Source organism: Scardinius erythrophthalmus (genome assembly GCF_964197995.2).
Source record: "Scardinius erythrophthalmus genome assembly, chromosome: 3".
NCBI lineage: Eukaryota > Metazoa > Chordata > Actinopteri > Cypriniformes > Leuciscidae > Scardinius > Scardinius erythrophthalmus.
The window spans coordinates 48,141,141-48,160,471 of NC_138223.1; the positions used below are offsets into that span (position 1 = coordinate 48,141,141).

General features: G+C 39.2%; 1 pseudogene across 1 annotated transcript in view; it reads left to right on the forward strand.

The window, feature by feature from the left end:
- Positions 1 to 19,331, forward strand: part of LOC308687931 (complement C3-like) — a 70,570-nt pseudogene that overhangs the window by 44,672 nt on the left and 6,567 nt on the right. The window contains exons 26-31 of the transcript in view: positions 752 to 955; positions 1,162 to 1,237; positions 1,345 to 1,504; positions 12,689 to 12,752; positions 12,839 to 12,922; positions 13,050 to 13,182. The product of the transcript in view is annotated as a complement C3-like (transcript). The remainder of the gene's footprint in view (positions 1 to 751; positions 956 to 1,161; positions 1,238 to 1,344; positions 1,505 to 12,688; positions 12,753 to 12,838; positions 12,923 to 13,049; positions 13,183 to 19,331) is intronic.

Consider the following 19,331-nt stretch of genomic DNA (forward strand, 5'->3'; position numbering starts at 1 on the left):
GCCCTAATGGTAACTTACAATTTGTGATTTTCTCCTTCAGTGATTCTGCTTGTTAATATCAGGTGTCTTCAATAATGTTCAATCATCACTAAATTAATCACTTAATTATCTCATTAACTTCAACACTCTTGAGTGTGGACTCATACACTCCCAGGAGTGTTAATTTAACACTGGAGTTTTTGCTGTGTACAAAGAGCTGTAGTTAACTGACAAGCTGAGCAATATCGCATTAAATATCGCTGGCGATACATCCGCGATATTAATGCGATATGGCTCAGCTTGTCAGTTAATTACGGCTCTTTGTAGTAAATGCCGCTCCATCTGAAAGCAGGTGATGGCGATTTACTACTAATCAAGGAACCGGCTTTACTGACGAGATGCGCATAACAATATCGTGCGATATATGCCCAGCCCTAATACTGGCAACACTGTTGCCAGTAGTTTACAGTAAAATCTTATTTTTTGGGTCACCATTGTGCAGAAGAGTAGAGTTTTTCTTAGCTTTTTGATCAAATTATGTTTTTTTTTTTTTATTAAACTTACCCACATTCAAATGTTGATAAAGAATGCATGAAGCTAGAATTTTATTTTTGGGAAAATGTTCAAAAATGCTGTGTATCCTGCATTAAACTTAAAGAATGTGAAACTGTGCAGATACAAAACCAAACAGTGACAAAATGTTGCATAAATATTGCATCCTGACAAAGATAATAAAAAACTGAATTCTCATCCTGCTCTTTCCTTCTTCCAGGTGAAGAGATCTCTCAGACAGTCAAGCAGGCCATCAGTGGAGACGTCATGGGACGGTTTATTGTCCAGCCCGGTGGTGATGGAGAGCAGAACATGATCAGTATGACTCTACCTGTTATTGCCACTCATTATCTGGACAGCACCAATCAGTGGGAGACTGTTGGAATAGACCGCCGTAATGAAGCCATTAAACACATCAACACAGGTCAGCAGGACAAATGTAAGGTCAATTCAGGTTGATTGGGACACATTTTGCCATTAAGATGACTAGGAAAATGTGTCCCAATCAACCTCAATTCACCCCTAAAGAAAATTAAATAAAATCAAAAGCACACTCAAAGATGCTCTCATGAAAAATGCGGAAAATATATGTAATAAATACATTTTCTTTCTTTATATTGTTTGTATGAGGTTATCAACGGCAGCTGCGTTACCGTAAATCAGATGGATCCTACGCTGCCTCGATAGACAGGCTGAGCAGCACATGGTAAAGTCTTACATATTGTATTGTTTAACATTGTTATAATAGTAAAAATAATTTGAACTTATAATTAATTTGATTTATTTATAGATTGTTGTTTGTCTGATTTTAAGGCTGACTGCATATGTTGCTAAAGTCTTCGCCATGGCCAATAACTTTGCTACTATAGAGGAAAATGTGATCTGCAGCGCCCTCAAGTGGCTGGTTCTCCACAAACAACTGGCAGGCGGCTCCTTTAGAGAGGATTCACTTGTAATTCGTGGAGAGATGGTGGTAAGTTGAATGTGGCCTGTTTGTATTTACCTAGTTCTGGATTATTTAATCTTTTCTGAACACAGGTGTTTATTTCTCTGTGGTTGTCAGTAGTAATACATGAAATACTCACTATAGTGAACTAACACTGTAATAAATAAAATCTTTAAAAAAAGGTAAATGACTGTCAGCTATGGCTGCCAAACAAAATCCATAAAATATGCTAACTGAAATAAAGTGCAAAAAACAAACAGAAATTTTCCTTGAATGTTTTATAGAAAAACACTTATTTTACAGTTATTTCCTGAATTATTACGATCAAACACTTTAAAAAAGTACGTAAAAATGGTCAAATGACTGTCAGCAATGGTTGCCATACAAAAAACGTAAAATGAAAGTAAAATATCCTAATTTAAAGAGCAACTTGCAGGTAAAAAAAAAATCTAAATGAATATATAACCGTGTATGAAAATACCATATGAAAAGATAATGCAGGATTTAAAATGTTTTAAAACGACATAATGACACCAATTTAGTAGATAAAGTGAGCGTTTCTTTGACTGCTCGTACAAGCCGCTTTTTTTTCAACATCGCGTCATTTTACGTCACACGAGGGAGACGTGTGCTGTGCTCTGCCGCAGCTCAGTGCAGAGTAGGTTGGTATTCAGTAAGAGCGGTCGTGAGACAGTGTGTTTTCAGTAGTTTTTGTATTTCAATTTATCATCGTCATGGTAAATGTATGTGTTTGTGGAGCTTGCAAAAACTCCAGCCTGTCAGGACATCGAGTCCACCGGTTTCCTAACAGGAAAAAGGACGGTGCTATCTTTTGTGCCTGGGTGCGGGTTGTGCAGGTGAAGAGACGGGATTTCTCTTCCGCGTCGGCTTCGGAAAACGCGGTCGTGTGTAGCGTTCACTTCAGATCGGATGATTATCGTCCCGGCGATATGAAGGAGTTCAACATGGGATACCGAAGTAAGAACCGGGTGAGACTCAGAGCTGGTGCGGTTCCTTCAGTGTACGCATCTTCGGGTTCTCCCACTGGATGTAGGCGCGAGCACAACATCAACTGGCAAACGCAATGTAAGCGGAACGAAACTGAGCTAACAGTTACTCGTTATTGTGTTTGTGTGGACCGTTTATCAGTTTGGACCAGTGCAGCGCGAGCCTGATCAAGCAACACTAGCCTAACTGCGAGGTAAATAAAGAGTTCGCCACTGAAGTAATAACATCGCTGCGAGATCTAGTGAGAAATATTCACATTTCTCCGTTATTAACGAATCAAACAGCGCTGACGTGAAAACCAGGAATAAACATTGTGCAATGAATGAACGAACTATCCAGTGTCCACAGATCAGCAACATTCACCATGGCTTTACTGTAGTAACACTAACTGCAACCATGGAAGTTTGGCATTTTCCACTAAGGCCCAGTATGCATCCATCTCCCTGCAACACTGACTTTCCTCAGCTGTAAACATTGCCTCGCATTTCCCACACAAGCACCTATGGAACAAAAAATGTATCATGAATAAATATCTCTCTGTCTCTCCATGAGAAACTGCTAAGTTATATCACGTAACGTTAGTCTGGGCGGATATTAATGAGCATGACAAACGCCTGATCAAAGCTTAGTTTCTGTTATTGTAAGTTCCAATATGTTCTGTCTAACATTAATCCTGGCCTGTCCCTGCTCTCTTGGCAGCCTAGCAGGCTCATAATTGTATGGCTGTGGTCCGTAAACAATTTCCTCAGCGTCCGAAATGTCATTGCAATCCATATTTCCCTGTTGTGTGAATCGACCGCTCTCCCTCGTGCTACGTCACGACTCTCGCCCGTCACGCCCATTTTCAGATGCGGAAGTAAAATTTTCTCACAAAAACGACTCCAGAAGCCACTGTAGCATATTTATAATTTTTTTTTAAAGAAAATCTAGTTCCTACATTATTTTTCTATACATTGACTTGTTGGGTATTCTAACCTGCAAGTTGCTCTTTAAGTCAAGTGCAAAAGTCTTTTACAGAAATTTTCATTTAACTTTTTAACAGAAACAGTTATTTTACAAATATTTCCTGATTACTGACAAACACACATAAAAAGTGAATCTTTTGCAGTGAACTACATGCATGATTTATGTGAATATACGTCACTGCATCAGCAACTCCACACTTACTGTCTTTAAAGGTACCGTATGTAGGATTGTGGCCAAAACTGGTACTGCAATCACTTTAAAAATACTGTAGAGCCGTGTATCCCCTCCCCCTCCCCCGACTCGAGGTTGCCAGATAAGCTGCAGGATTCAGCAGAAACGTATGCTGCTTCAATGAGCTTCCAATGGCAAGTGACGACGAGACGTACACAGTAAGTTTTTTTTTCTGTTAATTGTGTTTATGCTTTATGAGAGATATTTTGATGAGTAATTACTTATTTAAAAAATGTACTAATTGTTGAGGTGCTGGGGCCATAATAGCTGAAGAGATAAGCGTTTTTGATTTGATATTTAATTTGATTTGATTTCTTTATTTTGAACATATAAATACAATTACGATTCAAAAAAAATCTGAGGAAAAAAAAAGGATAATAGTAAAACAAAACAAAAAACATATAGACTTAAACAACAAAATAATACTTCCTTATTTTTCAATACGAAAAAAAACCCCTCGATTTACAAGTGCTAAAGTTTTTGTCATAAGTAGGCTAAAAACAGAATAAACATTTGCCACAGAAATTATAACACGGGACAAATTCAATATCACCAATGGCTATCACAGGGTTGTTTTCAGTCCCATCAGAAAATATTGTTAGAGTAATTAAATTACATTAGCAATGGTCATACAGGTCAACTTGCAGCATGTGTAACTTAGTCCACGATATACGTGAAGAACGAATGACGAATAATTTTTTCTGAGGTAAAGTTAGGCTTGTCTCAATTACGTTTCAAATTGCCATAATGGGCGTGCTAATGTTTTCATCAGCGTCTCAGCATAATGACAGAGAAACGGGCTCCTATAATGCATTGCAAATGCATACGTCCATGTGAGCTAACGTTACGTTGCTTGAACATGCATAACTTTGTTCGGCTGTCATGAATATATGAAATGTCCATACGCTGATTTCACGCAGCCGCCATTTTGAACTTGAAAGTGAGGCTCCGGTGGGAAGAACCCCGGAAGTACAGATAAACAACAATGCCTTGGACTACCAACCTGAAGCTGCTGCCGCGATTTACACTATTGGAAGATATTATCTAATATAGGATATGTATATAGTTCATTCCTGCTTCATTTTTTACTCTCTGAATTATATATAAAAAAAAATATTTTATTTATTAATAAATTTCACTGTATATAGTCTAAAGTATGAAAGAAATGTATGTACAGTTTTAGAATTGACACAACATCATTAAACACAACAATACGCCATCGCATTCACGAGTCTCCTATGATTAAAGGCGACACTTCCGGTTTTCTTCCCACCGGAGCCTCGCTTTCGATTTCAAAATAACGGCTGCGTGAAATCAGCGTATTGACATCCAGTACAAGTTAGCCAAGCATAGATGAATCTTACCTGTCTAGGAGAAAATTAGCAACGTTGGCGTCTGTGTTCAAATTCCTCACCGTTTTCAGCCGCCTCCATCTTTCAAAAGCATCTCCTATACAAATTCTGGTTTTATTTCGGACTTTGTCACAACGAATTTCTGAATTATAACGAGGTCTTTTTGATTTAGTAACGTTAGACATTTTTATCCGACTAGAGTTAGGGTAGGTTAGGTTAGAGCAAAGCTGGCAACCCGGATCCCGAAACACAGGCGCGTCAGGCCAAAACACAAAATGACAACATCAACATCAGTTGAGGGCTGCAAGTCCACTTTTTAAATGACAATATCCTAGCCATACTACTGTTGTCAGTGATATAAGTATTTGAAATGAACATGATTTCTTAATGTCTAGTGACACATCAGGGTAATTTTATGATTAATTGAAATAGATTTCTTACATACAGCTCCTTTAAATAAAGCAACACACAGCATATCATCAGTGTTTTTCTGCTCATCCTGGACTGAAGCTCAGGCTCTACTCTTCAACACAATGGTAACAGACAATACAGAAACACTTTAAATCCCATCAGTACATTAAACCCTAACAGATCTCTCAAGATCTCAGCATCTTCACTTATTACAATCCAGACTTTATTTCTTTAATACTAACATTCTTATTGAGAATTAACAGAGGTTTAGAAGTTGAAGCTTTATTGAAAATAATAAAGTTAGCTTTAGTTGTGCTCTTGACCCTTGAATTTTTAACATTAGTTTTATTCTGGTTGCTTTAACTGTGTGTCTCTGAAACATGGCAAAGAATGCAAGAGTAAATCAGATCAGATGATGTTAGGTATTTTTTAGTGACGTCATCATGTAGTGGCCTGATTTATTCATACCACCTGAACTCTAATATCTTAAGTCGTTAAATATTAGTTGTTAACTTTGCATGCCAATACTGCTGTGATACTCTGAACGATTTTATGAAGCCATCATACAGAACATTTTTTGACAAGATCATAAAGACACACATCCAGGAAATGCACACTTTAAACCATTTTAAACACTACATCGAGACCCATCTGCGTCATCATCTCAGTTCTCGTGCATCACGTCTCACATCAAAAGAAAATTAATAGGTGGGTGTGTGTGTGTGTACCGGTATGTATGTATGTATGTATGTTTTTTTGCGCACAAAAAATATTCTCGGCACTTGATAAACTTGAGGTTGAGTATTTTATTGATGTCTTTACTAACTTTTCTGGGATGGCAGATATCAATTACCTTGCAGCCAAAGAAGGAGTGAGACAGCTCTCACATTTCATCAAAAATATCTTAATTTGTGTTCCAAAGATAAACGAAAGTCTTAGGGGGTTGGATCAACATTAGGGTGAATAATTATTGTAAAACTTTTTGGGTGAACATGATTTCTCATTAAAATCCTTCTTTCTGACTTCGATTTATGTTGTTGGTTAGTGAATCTGCATAAATGCCCAGAATTTGTATATAATATAAAGGATTTCTTAAAAGTTGTTTTAAAAAAAAAAAGCATCCTTTTAGGCACACACAGATCTCAAGATTCAGTCTATGCATCTCAACAATGGTGATGCGCAGAATATTCAATTAGGAAAAGTAAATTACATAGACAATTCAGATCATAATTTATTCATACCGCAATGCATGATGGGAGCCATTAATGAGTTGTGATTGGTGGCAGCCACTGCAACATGCTTTATTATTGTCACCATTGTTGAGATTCACAGGCTGATTATTGATGTCTGTGTTTTAAATGAATTTATCTGAATGCCTTTTGATCAGAACAATGTTTATTAAATATTTTGAATTATAAGTAAAGTACTGTTAATCATAGGCTGTAGAATCACTAAACTGCTGCTGACAAGTTAAACCAAACTATCTCAGTAAGTTTCCTTTTTCAGATCACAGCATGATTATGTTAATACATAACCAATACCATAAGATAACATTTTACTTTGTTCATTTAACTGTTTTAAATCAATAACAGCTGACAAACAACAGTAAATATTAAAGTAGACATATAATGGTCTAGAGCCCAACTAAAGCAAACACCCATCACCTTAATGGTAACTTACAATTTGTGATTTTCTTCTTCAGTGATTCTGCTTGTTAACCCTCTGGGGACCAAGGTGTTTTTGGGGCCCTTGAGATGTTCTGACATGCCCTGACATTTGTGCTTTTTTCAGTTATTTATAAACATGTTAATGGCAAAGGTGTAAATTCACTCTATATAGCACAAACAGGGCTACCATAATATGCGAGCAACTTGTATGTAGATGTTTGTATTTTTAAGAGAATAATGTTTATGCGTGGTTATTGGAAAAAATTTAAATGAAAGTTGCTGAATTAAGACCACAAAACACATATTAAATATGTGTCCACAAGACTTTTGACTAACGGATGTTGTCCCTTTGAGTTCTAGCTTCAAAATTATGTGAAAATAGTCTTGTTTTATCGTTCTCAAAAAAAAAACATTGATTTAAATGGTGTAAAACAGGTTTTGCTTGGAAAGCCAATATGCGAGGGGGAGGAGTAGTTCACACCCACTCTGCATAATGACTCTGCCTAATGAGCCATCCTTTCAGGTGTGACACTGACTGAGCCACAATGCAAGGACAAAAGATGTATTTAGAAGAAGACTTATATTGACCATTTAAGATTTCGCTTACATCTCTCTTGTAAATATGTTTTGCTCTTTTATTAAAAATTTTACGATTACAACAATAATTACAATTTCAACAATATTTCAAGTGTACTCTTTCTTTGTAAAAAAGAAAAAGAAAAAAGATTATAGGCCTACATTTTATCATAATATGTATTCATTAGTTTGAATATAGCCAACATTGGAACATCTAACATCTTAGTCTATGACTTTATTTTTGACATATATATATATATATATATATATATATATATATATATATAAAACATTAGATATGAGCAGAAATTGCTAAACAAAAGCTTATTTGATGTGGCAGTATATTCTACAGTAGCCTAAAAACTGTACCCAAATCTAGTCAACAAGTGACTGACTGTAACGTTGTTCTTATGAAATATTAGGGCATATAAATGCTAATTTGCAGTTTAATAAGTTGCTTATACAAATACATTTTATTTCAACACATTCCAGTCGATTTTTACTCATCTCATTAGGCTATAGCAAAGCAGTTTATTCTTTCACACACAGACGCGCAATTTATATTTAGGCTAAACAGTCTTTACAAATATGTACCCTTCATTCATCTCACAGAAAGGCAAGTCATATTATAGAAATGCGATTAATCTTTTTGCGGTTTACATAGGCCTACACTAACGTTATTCCACACTTGAGAAAAGAAAACAGCCTACCTCACTCCTCAGCGGGATCTGCTCCTCATATCAGGAGATATTGCTCCTCATATCAGCACTGTTCTGAGGAATATTTTCTCCGTAGGCTATATTATGCCTCACTCGGGAATTCAAAAGAGTCACTTATTACAACCGAGCAAATGACTCGTTCGCGGTTCATTTGAACTGGCTGCAATTATCAACTCTGCAATGGATATAAATATCCGAACTATAGTGAAACACTATACAGTTAGCAAGGTAACTTAGATCAGAAGTTTAAGACATTAAATTTGTAAGCACAATAACACAAGTAATATTTCTCTTTAAAATACAAACAAGACTTTATTGATTATTCTAACACATACAACTAATATCTAACACAGACACACACATTCATACGCGTTGCAGAAAGAAAGAGAGTAAGGAAAGATTAAGTTTTAAGAGTGAGTTTAAGAGTGAGATGATGTAATCCCAAGTTTCTATGCACTTATAAAACACAACCTGAATGAACCATCAATCATTAGTTTAACCCTTTTATCGTTTCCTAGGTTATTAAATCAGTATCAAATACACCAGTTCAGTTTAAGAGTCTGGAGGCAGTACTTGCTTGTCTTTGCTTTTGGGGATTCCCTTTTGTTGCGTGTAAAGGGTTTTCCCGGTCCGTTCGTTGGCTGGTCTCCGCGTGCCTGATGTCTGGGTCACGTGGTCAGTCACGTGGCGTGCTGGCGGAATGAAAGTCTTTGTTTGAAGCTGGCTTTGCAGAAGAAACGTGGCTCGAAATCTTGTCGCAAAACTTAACTTAGAACCGAGACTCACAACGGAAAAGAAAGGAAATTGAGAAGAGTAGATGATGGCTTGAATGAAGCTGTTTAACCCATGTTCTTCAGATCTTGATTTGGGTTATTTCGTCTGCGCGTTTTACATGGTTATTTGTCTGTCTTAGATCTTCATCTCCCGCTGCATTTTTGGTTCTGCACTGAAACTCTAAACTTTTGTTCTGGTGTTAAGATTTTAAACTCAAATGTCTGCCCAGCCTCCTGGATCAGTTCTAACCAATTAGACACTGTCTTTGTTTAGGAGGTGGCGTTCTCTTCACTTCTTATCATAAATCAAGCTTATCTGTGCTCTCCTTACTCTCTAAGCTCTAGCAAAGAGTACAGAGGCCACAGCTAAGACATTATTACTATTATAAGAATCCGAAACATTTTCCACAGATTTCAATCAAGCCATCCTTTGAATTAAGAACATACGATCATATTGATATGAAACACAACACATTTTCATTCAAACATCTAACAAGTATAACAATTACATGAATTGTATGGCATCTAAGCATATCAGATACACCCATCTATTGTAGGAACAATATAGAATCATGTCGTTGCATGATGCTTGATCTATAAGTCCATTGAAAATTGTTCTTGAATGATTTTATTTATGTTATAGGTAAAATCTCAGCTCTGTGGTTTGAAACGATTTTACACCCTGAGGTCTATCAGAGGTCCTTAAGGAGGGGGGAGTCTGGAATGTTGTGGGCTCGAGCAGCTTCTGCTGTAAACTTGATCGGGCTGAATTGTGCTATCTCTGAGCCAATCATTCTTTTCCAAGCTATCTTACATTGACCAGTTCTTCCTTTAGTTGGGCTCATCTTCTTTGAAGCTTGCATGGCCATAAAGTTCTTAGCTGGGGGTTTTCGTTGGTCAGCGGAGACTGGCTGGCTGGAGCCTTCTTTTATGGCTCTGGGGTTGGTGATTTGGTGTCTGGAATGTTCAGTTATGTGAGAAATTATGTTTGAACAATTCACCTGGAAGATTCATTTGTGTTTGTTTTACACTCAATCCTACAGGGTGTTCAGTGCTGTTCGCGAGTGTCAAGAGTCACCACAGCAATCAAGTAACCACTTAGGTTTCTGTGGTAACCTACAGCTCCTGCACTGGGATTCAAGCAGCTGCTGCTTGTTTAAGGTGATGGCAAAAATCATTTTAGAACAGCAGCGAAAATGTAAAAGTAGGCTATATAAACTTTAATATATCCTTTTATTTAAACGGGTGCTTTGCTGTGCAAAGAGACATTTCGAAACATTTCACCCGCTGGCCACTGGTACTTTCACTTTTGATTTGTTGATGATTCTGTTTAAAGTTATTAATAACAAAACGAATGAGAATGAATGAATGAATGAGAAAGAAAAGAGCAGAATGTGCTTTATATTGAAAAGAAATATTAAAAGCGCGATAAGTCGCGAAAGAGAACTGAATTCTACTGACAGGATGCTGTGCGCGCGCTCCGAGCGCAACATGGAAAAGCATAGTAGCCTTTGTCTCCGGTTGCGAAGACAAAGGCTAAAGGCACAGACATCAAGAATCAGCATATGAATCTCAACAATGGTGACATGCTTCATGCAAATGCATGCTAGTTTTATACTATGGTGGCTCCCAACATGCATTGCAGCATGAAGCATGTCACCATTGTTGAGATTCATATGCTGATTCTTGATGTCTGGATGTGCATCTGAAAATATTTTTCTTTTAGTGTATTTTAAAAATCAAAATTCAGAATGTCTGATCTGTGGCAAGAAAGTATTATTTGTGAATGTATCTTTTTAATAACAAATTACCACTTTTGGTCAGAGTAAAATTAGTGAACTACGATGTTGAATTATGATCTTTGTTTCTGGTTTTCTTTGCAATAAATGATGTTTCAGCACACACTGTTGCAAAGATCACACACTCACATAAAAGCCAAGAGTCAAACTGTCCAACTAAAGGAAACACTGATCACCATAATGGTCACCAAACATTTTCAATAAAACTTCAACATCTAAACCTCTGTTAATTGTCAAAAAGACCTTCTGCTGAGATCTTGAGAGATTTATTGTCTTTTATTTGCAGTTGATTTCAGGCTGTGTGGCTTTAAGTCAGTTATAATTGTTGTTTTATTTTCTGAACCAACATCACATTGTAACATTGACTCAACGCCATCACCATTGATATATGGATGAAATTTCCAAAAAATGTCAACATTAATTGCTGGAACAAAAGAGATGTTGATTCAGTACAGTTAACATTGACACATTAACATTATTTTGATGGTTGCTGTCTATCTGGGACCCTAATCAAACACACCTGAACCAGCTAATCAATGTCTTCAGGATTACTAGAAGGCTACAGACAGGAGAGTTTATCAGGGTTGGAGCTAAACTCTGCAGGACAGTGGCCCTCCAGGACAGCATTTGCCCATCCCTGTCCTAGAGTTTCTTCTAATGAGCTGATGAGTTGAATCAGGTGTGTTTGAGGGAGACAAAGAAAACCTGCAGTGTTGGGGGTCCTTCAGGAGCAGGTTTGGGAAACACAGGCCTACAGGAATACTATGAATTAACAGCACTCAAAGTCGACACTCAGAAGCCTCTTTTCTGTGTTCCAAATCACACCCCATGCCCTCATCCACTATTCCCTACAATATAGTCCGCTTGACAGAGAGAATTCAGACACTGATGAACAACTGATAAGTAGAATCACTGAAGGACAGAGAAACAAGAACAGAAAAAAGACTATCTGCACATAGTATGGTTTCTTAATAAAGTGTGTACTGTATACATTAAGCCACGTTAAAGAGCTTTTTAAGCGTTTTAAAAGCTTTTTTCCCGTTAAGCATTTTAGAATGTCCCGTGGAAAACCAACTTGTTAACGTACGTTGGCCGGCAGATAGTGCGAACATGGTTTTCCTGATGCTAAATCCAGCCTTGAAGAATACCCTTTCTTATGGTGTACATCCACACTTTAGATTTTCTTATCCCAGACATTGTTAAATATTTAAATCCTTGCCGCCAAGACGCTTCTCTGTGGGTCACGGATTGAAAGTGAAACTTAAATCTGTCACGGGGTGTTTGGATTTATTCATGCATGTTAAAAAATATTATATACAGCATTATATAAGCATAATAGCATAATAATAACTTTGCACATTTTTATATACAGCATTATCATAATAGGCTGAATATTGACGTATTGACAGAAAACCGGTAGTTCTATGTGAAATCAGACATTGAGCGCCCCCATAAAGCCAAAGTGGCATGATCCTCGTTTCATAACACCTCTGCGAAGATTCGACCGTGAGATTGGTAGTCGAATCAGGCTCCTCCAATCGAAGCATCGAATCTTCGACTATTCAGGGTCACCCCTAATATATATATATATATGTATATATGTGTGTGTGTGTGTGTGTGTGTGTGTGTGTGTGTGTGTGTGTGTGTGTGTAATGTATAAATATAAAAAAAAATTCAAATCTCTCAACATAGAAAATTGCAGTTTCCAGAAGAAGAATCAGGTCAGTAAACAGGAGCGTTTGGATAGAGCCTGTGAATCTGACATGGATTATGGTAAACGCATGTTCTCCTTTCTCAGCCATTGAGATCAAGTCTCACAGATCTGATGACAATAATGATATAGCACATATGCTTGACAGTTTATAAAGTCAGAGTAGTGAAGATGTATCTGGCACTGGACACTGACAGTTACGACATGAAGGTGGAGCAGGTGCTGAAAGAAGGTACGGTTCAATATTCACTGGTGTCCATCAAAGTATATTGAATTACATGTTTTTAGAGCATGTAACTCTTGAACTGTGGTTGATGTATGGATGTCCCAGACAAATCTTTTCCTGTTCTGTCCTGTAGGCACTGATGATGATGCTGAGGGGAGAGTCAGACCGTTTTTGGCTCGTCCCAGTTGCAGAGAATATTTGGGATTGGTAGAAGGCAAGTCGTACCTCATCATGGGCAATGTTGAACTGACAAACCAAGGAGAAAGGTAAGTGTCCACTGTGTGTCTGTGAATATCATGATTTGCCTGAGCTTAATTTATTTCATGTCTGTAGAATATTGTTCTAGGCTCAATGAAGGGGCAGTTGTTTTTTTTGTCAAAATGCATTTTAAATAACCTAGACTTGAATAAATTAAGAAATGCAGTTGATACCAAATGACTTGAATAGACAGCAAAATCCCCAGTGTTAAATTAACCCTCTGGGGACCAAAAACGCGCCAGCGCGTTTTGCTCGTTTTTTTTTTTTAGCAATGAAAAATAAACACAAAATGTTCTGTTAATTTTGATCTTTAATTTTCGTGTTATACATCAATCGATCCTGTTCAGTTTCTATTTTTTTTCTGTATACTCACAATAAAAATAAAGTGTTTTGCTTTTTGACAAATAAAGAAACTTTAACATGATGCGATTTCTGCCTTCCCTCTGTCAGTAAACTCCCATTTGAAACGCGTTCGAAAATGATCTATAACTCCGCGAAAATTCAGTCAAACAGGCAAACGGACCCACGGGCATAAAGCTTGAGATCGCATCTGTTAAATGAAGTCATTTATATAAAAAACAAATATTATCAGCTTCTGTAATCTGTATAAAAAGAGAGCAACTCCAGTCGAGCTCATTACGAGCTCATTGACTTTAATTCGTTCACGCCTACTCACGGAGCGCGCTATTCACAAGATAATGTGCTAAGCCATCTATGCAAAACAGGTAAACGCCCCCAAGCAAATGCATTAAACGCTTCAAGTTTCATCATTTCGTCACCTGCGCGTTGGGAAGATGACACGGTACACCGGTGCGGAAGCCCTTCAGTTCGTCCTGGATACTAGCGACGAAGAGTCCAGATTTTCATCAGAAGAGGAGCGCGACTACTATGATGACCGTTTGTATTTTGAAGAGCGAATTGATGCAGCCGTGGATAGAATTTCGGATGAGTAAGTATTTATTCTTACTTGCATTAGTTGACAAGCTATTCAAAACATGAGCTTACATATTATACTGTGTGGACTTGCCATCCAGAGTATTGACATTTGATATCTACCTATATTCAACACGATCTAATGAAAGTGCATATCTATAGCCTACCATGAATTTAATATCTCGTACCATTTCAACCTCAAATGTTTTTTTTTTTTTTGTGTACATATGCTACACCCCTTGGTTAGGAAATTTGTATTTGTATGTGTAGCCTAAATGATATGTTTAGATCATTATGTATGAAAGATAGAATTTAGAAATTATTTTAGAAAGTAGGCCTAGTAGGTGTTTAGATTTATATTTTGACTATATAAATGCTGCCTCATTATCATTAACGATGCATGCTTTCAAATATCAGTTGCAAATGTGTGTAAATGTGCTGAAATGTGTAAATATACCCAGTTAATGAAGTGCACAAATGTGTTAGGCTATTGTTTGCGGTGTGCCTCTCCGGTAATGGCCCATTGACACGCATATAGGCTTATTGCACGCGTCTGAAATTATTTACATCAGTTATTCATTATAGACTAATGCTACTATAGTTATATTTATGTAATACTATTTTTCAACTTTTTTAAAGGAATGTAGCTTCATTACTACCTCCGCCTGCAACTCGGAGTGCGCTTAGCAACACAGTCAGAAATCAGAAAGAGTAAGAACATATTTACCCACTATTTTACAGATGTTAGTTCAATTTTGTTTAAAGTGTTAATAATATGAGCCTGTATGACTTTATTATTTATTTTTGGAGATTGGTTGATGTTACATATGTTTTGTAACTTTTTTTAAAAGGAATGTAGCTTGTTCACTCTCGCCTTCCACTGCAACGAGGACACGCAGCAACAAAAATCAAATAGAGTAAGTACATATTTACCTACTATTTTACAGATGTTAGTTACATTTTGTTTATATACTTAGTGATGATACAAATGTAGCCTATATGTGCCTGTTTGCAACAAATGTGTTGTTATGCATGCACAATATAACAATTATTGATTGGTAATGTTAATATAAAAGAGCTTATATTGTGTTGCTTTATCAGCATTGCTAAATGTCCATCAGTTATGCATGTGCTGGAATAGTACTCTGTAAAATATATGATAAAAATAGTTTTCAACTTTTTTTAAAAGGAATGTAGCTTGTTCACTCTCGCCTTCCACTGCAACTCGCAGGACACGGAGCAACGGAAATCAAAAAGAGTAAGTACATATTTATCTACTATTTTTTTACCTACTACTGTGGCTTTGCAAAAAATGTGTTATGCATGCACAATATTACAATTATTGATGGGTAATGTTAATATAAAAGAGCTTATATATTTTTTGTTTTATCAACATGCTGATTGCCCTGCCCTGACATGCTGATAGTACTTTGATCAACCTTTATTAACCTTTATTAATATTATTATTTTTATAGGAATGTGGCAAATAGGGCCAAGACAAACATTCAGAGATACCTGCCTTTACTTTTGTTTTTACAAAATTACAATAAAACAGATTGAAAAACAAAACATTTGAATCTCCTTATTCTTTGTTCAGGCTGCCTCACCTGATGGCCCATTAGCACTTGAGGGAGCGTCTATGTCACACCCCTGGTCTGAATCTCATTAATATTGATGACCCATTACCACTCCCACGCATAAACCTCTTCTGACAAAAAACTGTTTTACAATGTTTAAATCAATGTAGTGTTTTATGTGAACAATAAGGCAGGATGATTTTCACATAATTTTGAAGCTAGAACTCAAAGGGACAACATCAATTAGTCAAAAGTCTTGTGGACACATATTTAATATGTGTTTTGTGTTCTTAAATCAGCAACTTTCATTTTATGTTTTTCCAATAACCACGCATAAACATTATTCTCTTAAAAATACAAACATCTACATACACGTTGCTCGCATATTATGGTAGCCCTGTTTGTGCTATATAGAGTGAATTTACACCTTTGCCAATAACATGTTTATAAATAACTGAAAAAAGCACAAATATCAAGGCATGTCAGAACATCTCAAGGAGCCCAAAAACAGCTTGGTCCCCAGAGGGTTAACACTCCTCAGTGTACATATGTGTCAAGTCAAGTCAAGTCTAGTTTATTTATATAGCGCTTTTCACAATACAGATTGTATCAAAGCAGCTTCACAGTATTAAATTAAAATAATACATCAATGTTTGTTTCTAGTGGAAAACGTCCACATTTGGTAATGCTGATCAATAGTATACCACACTACAGGGTGTTAAAATGAACACTGAAGCAGTGTTGAAGTTAATGAGATAATTAAGTGATTAAGTGATGGTTGAGCATTATTGAAGATACCTGATGTTAATCAGCAGAATCATTGAAAGAAAGAGACACAACAAGAACAGAAAAAAGAGAAACAAGAACTACTGACTTCGAGCCATTACACATTATTGCACTTATTATTTTATCAGTTTGGCTTTATTTATGTCATACATCTACACACGTTCTTATTTAGATTTAACAGAAGTTAAGGTGGTAATGTTTTATGGAATGTTTCGTTTCAGGTCACCATTATGGTGATCGGTGTTTGCTTTAGTTGGGCTCTTGACCCTTTCCTTTTTTAACATTAGTTCTTCTCAAAAAACAAAAACAATTGGTTTCACCACCACTCAAAACTAAAAAAAAAAAGTGTTCCAACCAATCACCGACAGGGGGGTTGTGAGGTTTTGCGCTTGTCCACGGCTGCCTATGACGGCTGCACGCGAAAACCTCACAACACCCTCCCCTGTCGGTGATTGGTTGGAACACTATTTATTTTGGTTTTGAGTGGTGGTGAAACCAACTGTTTTTGTGTGCAGATCTCAGAGCCTAGGCTGCCTACAGAGACGCGTTTTTTTTTTTACGCCATGCTTATGGGTCGGGCAGCTAGCAGATCGTTAGGAAAGATTAGATGAATGTAATCATTTATGTTTGGGCCTGAAATCGCTGATACAACCTTTAACTTCAGTAAATCAGAGAAAAAGGAGTTTTCCCATTGCGTCTAGTGATGCAGTACCCGTTCCCGTTATCTCAGGGAACCAAGGTTCCCTTTCGTTGTCACTCCGAGTTACATCGGATGACGACGAATGGGGTTTCGCTTAGAAATCCTATCATCTTCGAGTATATAAAACGAGCCAATGGCAAAGAAATGCCATGGGTCTGCGGAATTTGCATAGCGTAACTCCGCCCCACCCTGGGAGTATATGAGAGAGTACGCTGGCAACATGCAGATATGTTTTCGCTTCGGAGCCAATTTGATGTACTTCACTCCACAGCCAATCCTGAGATTCATCTCTTCATTTCTCTTTGAGACGAGCCTCTCTCCAAGTGTTGGTGTGACAGCGAGTTCCAGCGAGTGCACATTCCCTGCTTATCTGTGCAGTGATTTGCCAGTGTTTGTGTGTTCTCTCCCTGGTCACTTCAGCATTTGTGGAGAAATCTCCTTTCTAAAAGAGCTTGCACGCGGCACGTTTTTTTAAAGATGCCTCGCCCGTGCACTTCTGGTTGCGGTCTATTCATTTCTGACTCTGATGGGCACAATCGCTGTCTTGTGTGTCACGCTAAGGCAGCGTTTTTGGATGAGTCATGTTCCCATTGCGGGAACATGCCCATTGCACGGTTACGGTCGAGACTCAATGACCTTCATGGTAGAGTCCCCTCATCCGCACCCCGATCTACGGGCTCCGCGAGAGCTAGTACTTCGGCTGGTGGCCAGGGTGACCTGAGGATTACGGTGTGGGACAAAGCGCTGACTATTCCACGCTCCACACCGTCCTCTAGCGCCGTGCAACCCGCGAGTGTTTCAAATGAGCCCGCAGTACAGTCCTCTGACTTGCCGCGGGTCTCATTTGGCGCTCCAGAGGAAGATTCGATGTCGATCGCTGCATCACAAGGTGGGCAAGAGTCCTTGGGAAGTGAGGATTCGGCTGTGCTGCCACCTTCGGGTGTGCCAGCATTGCCCGAGTCTGATCCCGAGATGACTGCCATGCTTTCCCGGGCAGCCGCGGCCATTGGGCTTGAGTGGTCCCCGCCACCTGGTCCGGTGCGCTCGCGGCTGGACGATTGGTTTTTGGGTGCCGCCGCTGATCCTCGTCAGCGTGCGACCCCAATGCCTTTCTTCCCGGATGTGCATGAGGAGGTCACGAGGTCCTGGAAGGCACCATTGTCTTCTCGTGATCGCTCGGCGACCTTCTTTCGCCCTGCCTCCTCTCGATCAGGCGGCCGCCAAAGGGTACACTGGGGTTCCCCAGGTTGAACACTCTGTTGCGATGCAACTGTGTCCTCAGAGTGCTTCTTCCCGCGGTAACCCAAAGCACCCCTCCAAAGCCTGTAGGTTCTCCTCCACCCTAGTGGCGAAAGCCTATAGAGCTGCGGGGCTGGCGGCCTCCTCACTGCATGCCATGGCGACACTCCAGGTCTACCAGGCCCAGATGTTGCGTGACATGCACGAGGGGAGGACTGACCCAGGACTCTTTGATGAGCTGCGTGCCGCCACCAACCTTGCTCTCCGAGCGACGAATGTGACCACACGCTCCCTGGGTCAGGTGATGTCCACTTGCGTGGTCCAGGAGAGACATCTGTGGCTCAACCTGGCCGATATGCGTGAGGCCGAGCAAACCCGTTTCCTTGACACTCCCATATCCCAGGCTGGCTTCTTCGGCGGGGCGGTTGAGGACTTTGCCCAGCAGTTCTCGACCGCCAAGAAGCAGACTGAGGCTCTCAAACACGTCCTGCCCCGACGGCCAGCTGCTGCCTCCACCCAGCCGTCGGCACAGGTGCCTCAGTCTGCTTGCCGCCGAGGGCGCCCTTCTACGGCTCCCGCCCCTCCCGCACGGCCCCAGCAGCAGCCTCCATCCGGGTCGCGTCGTGGAGGACGTCGTAGGAAGGCGCCACAGCCCTCTCCCGCCCCGTGCCCCGCTAAACGCCAGGCCAAGCGGCGCTCCTGAGACGGGCTGCTCAGAGATGGCGTTGAGTTCTTCCCAGGAGACGGTAGCAGAATCCTTGGTTTTCCCCACCCCGCTACTCGTCCCACGATGGGCAGCACCCTAATGTGGTTAAAGAAATAACTCACTCCCCCATCTCTGAGCACACAGAGTGTCCGGATGACAGTGCGCGCCGCTCACGAGCCTCGCCACTCTCGTCCCCCTCTGTCGCCAGTTCCCTGC